At 39.1% G+C, this 12,563-nt stretch overlaps 1 long non-coding RNA gene across 1 annotated transcript in view; it reads right to left on the reverse strand.

The window, feature by feature from the left end:
- LOC110199124 (uncharacterized) overlaps positions 1-12,563 on the reverse strand; it is a 71,134-nt gene that overhangs the window by 1,172 nt on the left and 57,399 nt on the right. The window contains exon 2 of the long non-coding RNA XR_002321933.2: positions 10,011-10,120. This is a non-coding gene — a long non-coding RNA (uncharacterized LOC110199124). The remainder of the gene's footprint in view (positions 1-10,010; positions 10,121-12,563) is intronic.

Genomic DNA, 12,563 nt, shown 5'->3' on the forward strand with positions numbered 1-12,563 from the left:
GCATAATCAAGCACAACAAATTCTCTTATTTACTATATACAGAAGAATATATTTGTCTCATTCTGCAATCTACACCCTTTCTGTCAGAAGGTGGAGTGGGAGAGGGGTTGGAGTAGGGAAGGGAAGGGAATAAGCCATGTATATAGCTCCTACTATGTGCCACAAACTATGTTAAACATTTTTTACAATTACATTTGATCTTCACAACAACCTGGATGGTGTGTTTCTTCATAGATAGTCTGAAATCATAAATGGTCATTGGATCAATCATAGTTATTAAAGTTTCCAAAGTTGTTTGTCTTTACAGGGTTGTTATCGTATAAATTGTTCTTCTGATTCTGCCCACTGCTCACTGATTCATCAGTTTATAAAAATCTTCAAAATTGTTATTTATATTAAAAATATTGATGTCATAGCATAAATTGTTCTGGTTTTGCTTACTTCACTCTGCATCTGATCATAGAAGTCTTATCATGTCTCTTTGAAATAATTTATTTCCTCATTCCTTATAGTACAACAGTATCCCATCATCATATGTCACATCCAAAATACTGCAATTTAATGCAGCCATTCTTCAATTGATGGGCATGCCTCTAGTTTACAGCTTTTGGTGGTTTTTTTTGTTTGGTTGTTTTTTTTTGGTGACCACAAAAGAGCTGCTATAAGTATTTTTGTACGTATAGGACCTTTTCCTATTTCTTTTATCTCTTTTGGGTATAGACCTAGTAGTGCCATACCTGGGTCAAAGGGCCACCCGCTGTTTAGTAACTTTTTGTGTATAATTTCTAATTGCTTTCTAGAACTTTTTTCCCATTTATAAATCCATCAACAGTATATCAATTTGCCTGTTTTCCCACAGCATCTCCAACATTTATCATTTTTCTTTTTTTCTCATCTTTGCCAATCTAATGAGCACGATGTGGAATCTTAGAACTGCTTTAATTTATATTTCTCTAATTAGTAGTGATCTGAAGTTTGTTGGTTTGGTTTTAATATGGCTATAGATAGCCTAGATTTCTTCCTTTGAAAATTGCCTGTTCATATCCTTAAACCATTTGTAAATTAGGAAATAACTCTTTATTTCCTATAAATTTCCTATAAATTTGAATTAGATCCTTACATATCTGGGAAATGAGAACTTTATTAGAAAAACATCCTTCAAAGATTTTTCACCCAGTTATGTTTCCCTTTTAATTTTAACTTTATTGGATTTGTTTGTGTATGGGGCAACCTTAAATTTTATGTAATAAAAATTACCTATTTTATCTTTAGTGACTCTCTCTATTCTTTGGTTATGAACTTTTATTTTATCTATAGATCTGATAGGTAATGTTATCTAAGTTTCTCTAATTAATTTATGATGTTATCCTTTATATTTAGATTATAAAAACATTTGTAAGTTACTTTGGTAAAAGGGTGTTGATGTAACTCTAATTTCTTCTATACTGCTATTCAATTTTCTCAGCATTTTTGCTAAATAGTGGATCTTTATTCTAGGATTAAGGGAAATAAGATTTTTAAAGCACAGTATTTGACACATGGTAGGCACCTAATAAATGTTTATTCTCCTTCTGCAGGAGCTGGGGTCTTTGTGTTTATTGAACAGAAGCTTACTAGATATATTTGCTTTTGTGTTATATATATAGCTAATCTGTTCCAGTGATAAATCTCTCTACTTTTCAACCAGTAACAAATTGAGGAAATCTGTTAAGTTCTTTATAGTTAGGAAATTGAAGCTCAGAGATATTAAGTGATTTGGCAGAGATCATACAAGTAGCAAATAGGCTAATCAGGACCATGCACTTGAGTACCAAAATATAAATCTCAAAATGACTGCAGAAGAACAAAATGAAAGAGACATGGTTAGGCACCACTTGATCTGAGAAAAGAATTAGGAACTTTAGTGGACTGCAAACTTCATATGAGTTAGCACTGTTATTTAGGAGTCAAAAACAAACAGACAAACCCTAATGCAATCATGGGCTGCATTAAGAGAAACTTAGTTTCTAAGAAAGGAGAAGTGATCATCCCACTGAACTTTTCCCTGGTCAGACTTCATCTGTAGTATTATTGCTCAACTTTAGGCATCATGGTTTGAGGATATGGTTAAGCTGGAAAAGGTGGAGGTCTTCAAACAGAAGGTATTTCCTTTTGAATATGCAGCACTGGATTGCCTCTGAAATCCCTTCTAGCTCTGCAATTCTTCGAGTCTATGTTGTGACTAGTAACTTAGCCTTCTGACTCCAAGTCCAGTGGTATGCCGCTATACCACACTATAGAAGTAGAAGACTCCCTTCAAAGCCATTACTTTTAATAATTGACAGGTGAAAAATCCGCTGAGGTATTATTTCTTTTTTTCCCCTAACTTGCCTTTTCATAACTCCAACCATTCTGCCTTGCATGTTGAAGGTCTAGCCTTCTCTTCTTGCCATTCCTTATCTGACAGTCTCCAAATATTCATTCAGCAATGTCAGATTCTAGAAATCATAGAAACACAGAACAGACCCAGAAGAGGTCTTAGGGATAACCTAATCGAATCCACTTATTTTACAGATGAAGACACTGAAGACCAAAAAGGGTAAGGCACCTGCTCTTGGTCATTCAGTTGGTAACTAATAAACCCAGGTCTAGAAGCTAGGTGTCAAGATTCCCAGATAAGTTCTATTCCACTGGTCCAGATTTCTTTCCCTTTTTTTCCACCTAAAATCCAGTATTAGTTTTCTAAGGATCACTTGCATTTTTGGTCTTAACTCTAATTATTAAATGAAAGCTTCTTCCCATATAACAAAGAACTGCAAATATCACAGAACATTTGGGACATATATCTTGTAAAGGCTAGTTCTGATTCCCCTGAAATCACCTAGTAGATGGCCTCCAAGTGTATCTAGTAAATGGAAGAAGACCAAAAGGGAAGCAAAGGGAATAAATATTTATTAAATGCCTACTATGTGCCAGGCATTGTGCTAAGTGCTTTACATAAATTATCTCATTTGACCCTATATATATGGTTATATATAAGGTTTAGTCCCTTATCATTTCCTCCACCAATACATGCTTTTTCTATGTTATTGACAAGGGCAAAATTGGTTGATTCAAAAAAAAATTTTTTTTCAGCCAAAGACAGGGTTTATTAGAACATCTGTCATGTTGGGCAGACTCTTAAGGAGTCTGAATGTTAGTGAGTTATTGGCTAGTTTATAAGAATCTGAGCCTGATTGATTCAAACTTAACAAGTATTTATTATATGCCTTCTTGTTTAAAGGCACTGTATTAGGTTATTGGTATAGAAAGAAAGTTTGGAAATGATACCATCCTGCTCCCATGGCTCTTACCATCTAACAGACTATAATAACTATTCAGTCATTCAGTTGTGCCTGACTGTTCTAATTCCAACTCTTGCCACTTCACCACACCTTCTTCAGCTTTGCTGCTGTACCCTAAGGACCACTGGGCTTGTTCCATTGGACTTGCAACTGTCCCTTCTTGTATGTGTTGTTACCCTTTATTAGAATGTGAGTTCCTTGAAAGCAGGGACTGTTGCCTTTCTATTTATACCCTCAGCATTTATTACAATACTCTGCACATAATAGCATTCAATAAATGCTGCTTCATTCATTCATTCATTTGTTCTTGAATCAGCTGTCTGTGCAGCTGATACTCTACCAACTTGTTAGGGCAAAGCCCAAATTTACACTAGAAGAAAAACATAATGTGCAAGTAAAAAAAAAACCCTCCAGCCTGATCTATTTAAAGTTACTGATGCTGAAGAATGGGATATACAGAAGAAAGAACAATGACACAGACTACAATAATTTCACACAGCAGCTTAGCACATGTGAAATAATTGCCGTAACAAAGACAAAAGAACCTGATCATTTCTTCAGACAGCAAACAATTAACTTATTCGCCAAGTGAAGAGATATGGCAGCCTAAAACAATACTTGTTTGGAATATAAACTTATTCACAAAATCTCATAGAAGAAGTTAGGGAGTATTTGAACAATGTTGTTTTTCAGTTGCGTCCAATTCTCCATGACCCCATTTTAGGGTTTCTTGGCAAAGATATTGGAATAGTTTGCCATTTCCTTCTGCCACTCACTTTAAATATGAGGAAACTAAGCAAACAGGGTTAAGCGGCTTGCCCAGCCAGTAAGCATCTGAAGTAGGATTCAAACTCATGAAGATGAGTCTTCTCAACTCCAAGCCTAGTGCTCTATCCACTGCACCACCTAGCTGCCTTCATTGCCTAGCAATGTTACCTCATAAAACAATGAGAAGTAGTAGAGGGAAAAGCCAGTTTAAAGGAATTTTGTTGAGATATCCAACTAATCAAGCACATCCTGAAGGCATTTAAGGAGAAACAAAAATAACTGTTAGGTTAAAGATGGAACATATTTGCAGGGATATTTATTATAAACTCTTTGCACCATCAAGGACCATGGAACCATCACATTTGTTTTCTAAAAGTCACAGTCCTAGATTTGCTTCTTGAAGAATTAGAAATGGCACTGGAGGAAACAAAGATGGGAAAGACATTTGTACTGGACTGAGTAACCAGAGGAGTTTTGCGAGGAAATGACAACATTTTGAGAGTGTTGATTGAGGGATTCTCAAGGTATATGAAGAAGGGAGAGATACCAAAGGTGTATATATGGAAGGGAAAACTCAGAACACTGGAGAGCCAGGAAGACTTGGGTTCACATCCCACCATAGACACTTTAATGGTTATGCAATCCTCAGTAAAATCTCTTAACCTCTCTAAATACCAGGTTCTCCAACTATAAAATGGTGATAATAATAGCATTGTTGAGAGAATCAACTTGGATAAATATATGTAAAGCACTCTATCCACTGCACCACCTAGCTGCCTCTAGGCAGAAAGGAGACAAAAGGAGGAAAGGAAGAGTGCTTGCATTATCAATATTTCACATTGTAGTTCTTGGTTTTAAGATGCAATTTATTAACACATTGTATTGAAAAGAAGGATGTGTCTGTGTAATGCTGGGGTGGGGAGGACTGGCCAATGAGATCCCAGTCCTTTTATATGTGCAGTATCCTTTACCTTATGTGATATGTCCAGTGGAAGCCTGTGAGCCTGTCTCCAGGTATGTATACCTGTAGCCCCTACCCATTCCATACCGCCCCCTCCCCACACACATTTTTTTAAAATTGCTTCTTGTCAGTTTACTGTGTGGGGATGAAAAGCCTTTTAACTGGCTTCAGAGCCAGAACTGAGCATGCATATAAAAAGCTCAAACAAACAATAGAAACTCCTTTTTCCATTGTGCTGGGTGAGGCAAGAGCTTTTGTGAGCCTCTCCATGGGGGAAGGGCCGAGAGCCCTCTCTCATCTGGCTGCCATATGGCCATGAATGCTTGGCATTGCTATTCTTCTCTCTGTGTTGTGTTTAATCTTTTCTAGTGATGTGAAGATTGTCAGAGACAGAATGGACTATGCTACCATCTTGTGAGCTTCAAAAGGTCAGAAGAGTCACCAGGAATAGATCAACATTGCAACTGAGAAACTGTGTCCTATAAGTGAGGAAGTGACTTATCCATTCTTGTACCTCACTGCACTGTTCTGTACTATTCAGTTGTTTCAGTCATATCCAACCCTTAGTGACCGCATTTGGGGTTTTCTTGGCAAAGATATTAGAGTGGTTTGTCATTTCCTTCTCGCTATACAAATGAGGAACTGAGGTAAACAGGGATAAGTGACTTGCCCAAGGACACACAGATAGTAAGTGTCTCAGGCTGGATTTGAACTCATGAAGATGAAGCTTCTTCATTCCAAGACTAGTGCTCTATCCATTGCACCACCTAGCTGCCCCGTGCTTCACCCAGAAAAGAATTTATTGAGGCAGTGTGGGGAATGCTGTGTAGTAACCACTTTAAAGGTATTCTCCCAGGAACTGAGTAGATATGTAAAAAAGAGTATGCCCTGGTTTAGGGAAACATATTTGTGCTCTGATTACTGCTACACTTCCTCAGTAAATAACCCTTTGTAAAAAATACTTGATGATAATTAATTGATCTTGAAGAGGGATCACTTGATCAAAATTATATCAAGGCTATAATTACTGGTGGTTGATATTGAGAACACACTGGATGGGGGCTTATGAAAAATGAACCTAGAGAAATCCCACTAGACCTTTGGGGTTTCCTCTAGAACACTAAGGGGAGATATAGTCAGCCATGCTCAGGGGACCAAACCTAACAATGTGAATAAGACCTTGGAGAGTGAGCCTGGAGAGAGGCATCAGATACATATACCAAGGCAAGTAACCCCTAGCTATAGATATAATAGGGAGGCATTGGAGTTTAATGAGTAGGAGATTGGCAAAGTCAGACTAGCACTTTAGGAAAAAAACACTTTGCTATACTTTCTGCAATATAAAGTTGACAAGATTTTTGTTTACGTGTCTGAAATTAGTATTTTGAAGACATAGGCAAATTTAACTTCTTTGCTGACCCAGCAACCCTCACCCTCAGAACAGGGAGACCCAATAGGGAGAATGATTGAAGAGTGCATTTCGTCCCTTCTCTTTCTCTGTTCTATCTGCTATTCTGTGCTCACCATAGCTTCACTCTGTGCCACTCTGTCCTGGGTAGGAGAGTTCCCCCTCCATCTGTGGTGGTGCTTCCAGCCCCCGAGTGACTCAGCACTATGTGAATGAGCTGCCCAGATAAGATAGGATCACCATGCTCAGCTGTGGCCAGTAGATGATAGTATCCTGAGCTAATGTAATCAGAACTGCTCCCTGCAGTTCTCGTTTCCTGCTATTCCATTTCCTTCTTTAAGGTCAGGTGTTAGTTGAATCAGCGATATCCCAGATGCCTTCTCAGGCCCAGTGTTAAAGCATAGGGTGAGGCTAGGGACACTAAGGAGAGGCAGATCAGCAATGTCACCAATTACCTCATTGAGCCAAATATAGGCTATATCCCTTGCCCCCTCCTCCCTTCCAAATCTAGCTTCTATAAAGCCAGGGTATGGTCTATAATAGAGTTTTTTTGTTTGTTTGTTTTTCTCCCCCAGTGTGTACCTATATATTTTTCTTCCTTTCAAAGATGTATTATTTTAGTGACGTGGCTAACTATAATCAGACAAATGTGGAATGTTTCCTCCAAGCCCCATTTCCATTTCTCTCCAGTCCTGTGGCCCCACCCTGCTCCTCCTTTGTTTATGACAAATTCCTAAGCACTGAGTATCAAGAGTCCAACATCCATCCAGTCTTAGCTCTTATCACTCTGGGCTTTTTATCTTCCCCTGGTCCCCTCCTGGGCAACTAAAAGGGGCAGGAAGTTTAGTTGGGAATAGAATGCAGTGAGCCAAACAGCTGTTTTGACTTCAGTGCCATGACCCTCCTTCCAGAGATGCAGCTCAGGGCTGAGTGAACAGACAAGTGTAAGACCCCAGTTAGCTTTTATCACACAGTCCCAAAGTTCCCTAGGAGATTGTGTCATAGGACTGTAGACTATTGGAGCCAGAAGGGACCTTGATGATGACTCACATTTATATATAACACTTCAAGATTTATAAAGTCCAATGCTTCAAAGAAAACAACGCAAACATTATTATCCTCATTTTATAGAAGTTAGTGACTTGTTACTGGCAACATAGCTAATAGGTACTGGGGGCCAGAATTCAAACCCAATTTTCCTGCTCCTTAGTTCAATATTCTCTCTATATGTACCCCATGGGGTAGGGAATTTCATCCATTGGAGTACACAAAGGAAATGTTCAAACTGAGGAGAGCACAGTTGTTCAGCCCAGTTGGCAGCCAGTGGAAGTTTTTGTTAATCTCTTTCCCTTCTCCCCAAAACCCAATGGAGGCTGTACCAGATAATTTATGGGTGCCCCTCCCCAGGCAGGCAGTATTAATCCTTCTGGATTCAATATACCTCAGTCCTTTCATCCCTATACTCACCACAACCAGCCTTCCTCCTGTGTTTCCTGGCCCAGGTTCACCATCCAAGTCCCCCTCTCTCCCCACAGAACAAAATAAGCAGATCCTGCTTCCCCAGGAATAGGGCCTCAGCATGGAGGGAAGTTAGATGGTATGTCTTTCATGCCTCTTTCTACCTCTAAGACAGAAAGGGGGTACACCAAGGCCCCAGGCTATAAACAGGGACAGGCAGAACCTATTTTCCTGGAAGTGGGGACCTTTTTAGGGTCTCCTTTTCATGGGAACACAGATGGCATGTGTGTCCCATTACCCAAGACAGACCAGGGACATGCAGGATAGAATCTCCAGCAGGGCAGTCCTCAGTGGGTCCAGGCAGCAAGGTCAGTCCAGGAAGAGGGAAGTGCTTCCAGAGGAATGGGCTCCTGGCAATCTGCCAGTTTCATTCTTCCTCTGCTTGGGAGAAGGGAAGGCTCACACTGATCTGGGAGGGGTTACAGGAAGGGGAGCCCAACAGCAACGTGCACGACAGAGAAAGCAGCAGTGGGAAAGGAAGCAGGGCAGGGCTAGCCAAGAGGCTGTGGACAGCTGTTGTGGCCTTGGGGCCTGGGGAGCCAGGCACAGAACTCGCTCAGATCTACAGCCCTACCCCCAGATCACACAGACCCATTAGACAGCTTGGAGGCAAATGAAGAAAGACATCCTCCACCAGGAAAATAGTCCTAGCCAGGCATCTTACCATTCATCCCTTCCCTCTGCCACAGCCCTCTTCCCCCATCCTGGAACTGTCATCCTCTGGATCTGGGACCTGACCTCCAGAAATCATTCCCCTCACCCTCATCAGGGAAGAGCTGAATTTCAACAAAATTTTTGCATATTTGGAAGATGGGACAGAAACATGAGTGTCACGATTTAACAAGCACTACCAACAACACTCTTATTCCAATTGCATCTTCATCTATTTGTGTTATCTTTTTCAGCCATTAAAACCAAGTATTACAGTAAGGTGACTACAGTAGATGTGCCATAAATATTTGTTGAATATGGTACCAACAGACATGACTGGCGTCCCTACTATATTGACTGAAAATTTAGTTCTCACCATACTGTGAATTAGGTATCATTATTATTATTATTATCCCCATTTTAGCAATGAGGAAACTGAGGTTCAGAGGAATTAAGCGACTTGCCAAGGATTACACAACTAATAAGCTTTTGGGGGTTTTTTTTGTTTGTTTTTTAGCTAGGCAATGAGGTTAAGTCACTTGCCCAGGGTCACACAGCTAGTAAGTGTCAAGTGTCTGAGGCTGACTAATAAAGCTTTTGGTGATGGATTCAAAACCAGGTCTTCCTGATGCCAAGTCCACCTTTCCAATCTTTGCATATGTGGAGGAGGGAACAGAAAATTGACAGTCATGATTTAATAAGCACCACCAATGAGGCTCTTATTCCATTTTCATCTTCATCTATTTGTGTCTTTTTTTAGCTGTGATAGACATTAAAATGTCAACTATCATGACAATAAATTCAACTAAAGGAGAGAAAGCCTTGTCTACACTTTTTATCTTCCCCATGCCTAACACAGTGATACATGCACAGTATGAACTTAGTATTTGTTGAATTTAACTGAAAAATAATTCATTGTTCCCATCTTCAAGACTATGTCTATATTTTATAATAGTAATAGAACATATTTGGGACTCAATTTCTTTACCTGAATAATCAGGTAGTTGAACTAGATGACCCAGCTCTCAATTTATGGTCCTATAATCTCTGAGGTCCTTTTCAGCTCTATTTTATGGTCATAATAATCATTGCTATATTTAAAATAGCACTCTATAGTAACAAAACACCTCTATATTCAACACCCCCTGAAAATTATCAACAAAGTATGGCCCCTAAAATAAATCTTACTATTCATATAGTAGCTGCACCACAAATGTTTGCTGAATATGATACCAACAGAAATGACCAGGGTCTTCACTATATTGGCTTAAGGTTTTATTCCCACACTAGAGAGCTCAGAAGTAATGTGGGTGACTGACCTTGAGACTATGGGGTTTTGGAGGAAGATAGGAAAAGGTGAGCCAGGTTGCATGTCACTTACAGAAAGAAGCAGGTAAAGCAGGTCAGTAGGTTAGGAGGGAGAGAAGGAAGAAAGCTTAATTTCCCTTTCTCATGTAGAAATATCAAGTATCTTGCCAGAAGTACTCAGCCCTAAAAAGAAACAGAGATGGTAGTCACATACCAAAGGTCATTTTGTCACTCATGAAACAGCTGTTCAGTTGCTCTGAAGCAATAATTTTATTTCCACTTTTGAATTCTTTGTCAACCCTGTTAGGCTGTCTGAAGCAGGGAACTCATGCCCCCTTAAATCTGTTCTTCTCCAACTCTACTTCCTTCCTTGATCAACCTGGAATCAAGAAGACCTGATATCAAATCTGGCCTCAGCAGTTAACTGTGTGATCCAAAGCAAGTCACTTAACTTCAGTCTGCCTCAGATTCCTCATCTATAAACGGGGATAATAACGGCACCTACCTCCCAGGATTGTTATGGATCAAATGGGATAATATTCATAAAACACTCTGAAAACCTTAAAGCCTTCATTTTATCCCTTTCAGAGCAAAGATAATTATTCTTACTACAGAAAACCAGCACGATAACAATTAAATAGCCCTTTTTCTTTGTCATCTATTAGTACCCAAGTCACTACAATCCAGGTCCTATTACTGCCTTGTTTCTCTTCTTGCTAATAGCATAAGCAAATACAACAAGAAACACCATCTTCACCAAATGCATTCTTGCAGACCTTAGCATTTTTTGCAAACCTCAGTTTAAACGCTGGCTTTTGTTGTTGTGGTTTTTGTTGTTGTTACCTTTCTCTATGTGACTATTATGTTGAGTCCTCTCACCATCCTAGTCAATACTCCTCAGTCCTCACGTTTTGGCTATGTCCCTTCTAAAATGTGGTACAACTAGGTGGTGCAGTGTAGATAGAGCCCTGGGCTTGGAATCAGAAAGATTCATCTTCATGAGTTCAAAACTGGCCTCAGACACTTACTAGCTATGTGATGCTGGGCAAATCACTTAACCTTGTTTGCCTGTAAAATGAGTTGGAGAAGGAAATGGCAAATCACTCAAGTATCTTTGCCGTGAAAACCCCATATGGGATCATGAAGAGTCAGACATGACTGAACTATGACAACAACTTCTAAAATGTGATGCCCACAACTAGGCACAGTGCTTCAAATATGGTGTGTCCAACACAGAGATTGCATTGGCTTCCTGAGCTGCCATTCTGCACTATTGACTTATGTTGGGTTTTGGTTGTTTTTCATGTGTTCATTTATTTATTTGTTTATTTATGAGGCCTGGACATGGGATTTCATTTGCATAGGGAACTCCCAAGTGACGAATATATCTCCACCAAAGCAGATCAGCAATTGTTAAATAACTTTAAAGTCTTAGGGAATTCTCAGGTACACTAATAAATAAATTACTCATTTATTAAGCATCTGCTATGTGTCAGAAACAGTGCTAAGGGCTGGGGATACAATTGATCAGAAAAAAGATGGTTACTGCCCTCAAGGAACTTCCAATGTAATGTCAGGAGACAACCTGAAAAAGGAGTCAGGAAAGGGAGAGGACCACAAGGGGCACTTGGTGAGGGGGCATCTTATTTCATGGAGTTGAAACCAGGCAGAGCTGCAGATGCAAAGTGGAGTGAGCTGAGAATCTAATTTCTTCACTTTATAAAGGAAGGCATTGACAGGAGTTTGACTCAACCCTCCAGCCCTCCAATTAGAGGGAAGAGAAGGCTGAGGGAAGTGGTGTTAATCAAGGTCTGAGTTAGCAGCACAGTGGTTAGATTGGAAAAGATGAGCTCATCTTGGTGACATATGCTTAGAAAGCCCACTGATACTCTTCTTCATGACAATTAGCCAGTAGACTCATTTAGATCTTTACCAAAGGTAAAATGGCATAGCAAGAATAGTTATTACAAATAATTTCCCCAACGCCGAAAATATATACCCTTTATATTTTTTCCAAAGAAACTGCTATTTGAGCATGACTTCTCCATCTTGTTGACTAAAATTGAAACTATGAGTGAGACTTTACATTTATCCCTAAAAAATTTCTTCAAGCTATATTCAGCCTAATAGTCAAGCTTGTTCAAATTGGTTTGGATACAGATTCTGACACTGAATGTATTAGTTGTCCCTTCTAGCTTCTTGTAATTTGTATATTTAATAATCCAATCTAAGTCATTGATAAAAATGTTGAACAGAATGAGGAAAAAGACAGATTCACTAGGCACTTCCCTCTGGGTTTGCTTTGATAAGTTAAATATTCTTTGGATGTGATCATCCAATCAAGTCTATCAGCTTTGCAAACCTTAAAGCACTGTAAATATCAGTTATTAATATTATTACTACCATCAAACCTGTATCTCTCCGTGTTGTCTAAAAGGATATCATGAAAGAATATATCAAATTGCTGTATTATATCTACAACATTCCCCTGGTCTATTAGCCTTTCAAAATAGGAATGAAGAGAAAGAAAAAGAAAAGGAAAGAAGAGAAAAAAGTAAAGGGAAAGAAGAGAATAAAAAAGAAAGAAGAGAAAATGAAAGGAAAGAATAGACTTCATTAGACTCAG

The sequence above is a fragment of the Phascolarctos cinereus genome, unplaced genomic scaffold (genome assembly GCF_003287225.1).
Source record: "Phascolarctos cinereus isolate Bilbo 61053 unplaced genomic scaffold, phaCin_HiC Scaffold_4;HRSCAF=312, whole genome shotgun sequence".
Taxonomy (NCBI): domain Eukaryota; kingdom Metazoa; phylum Chordata; class Mammalia; order Diprotodontia; family Phascolarctidae; genus Phascolarctos; species Phascolarctos cinereus.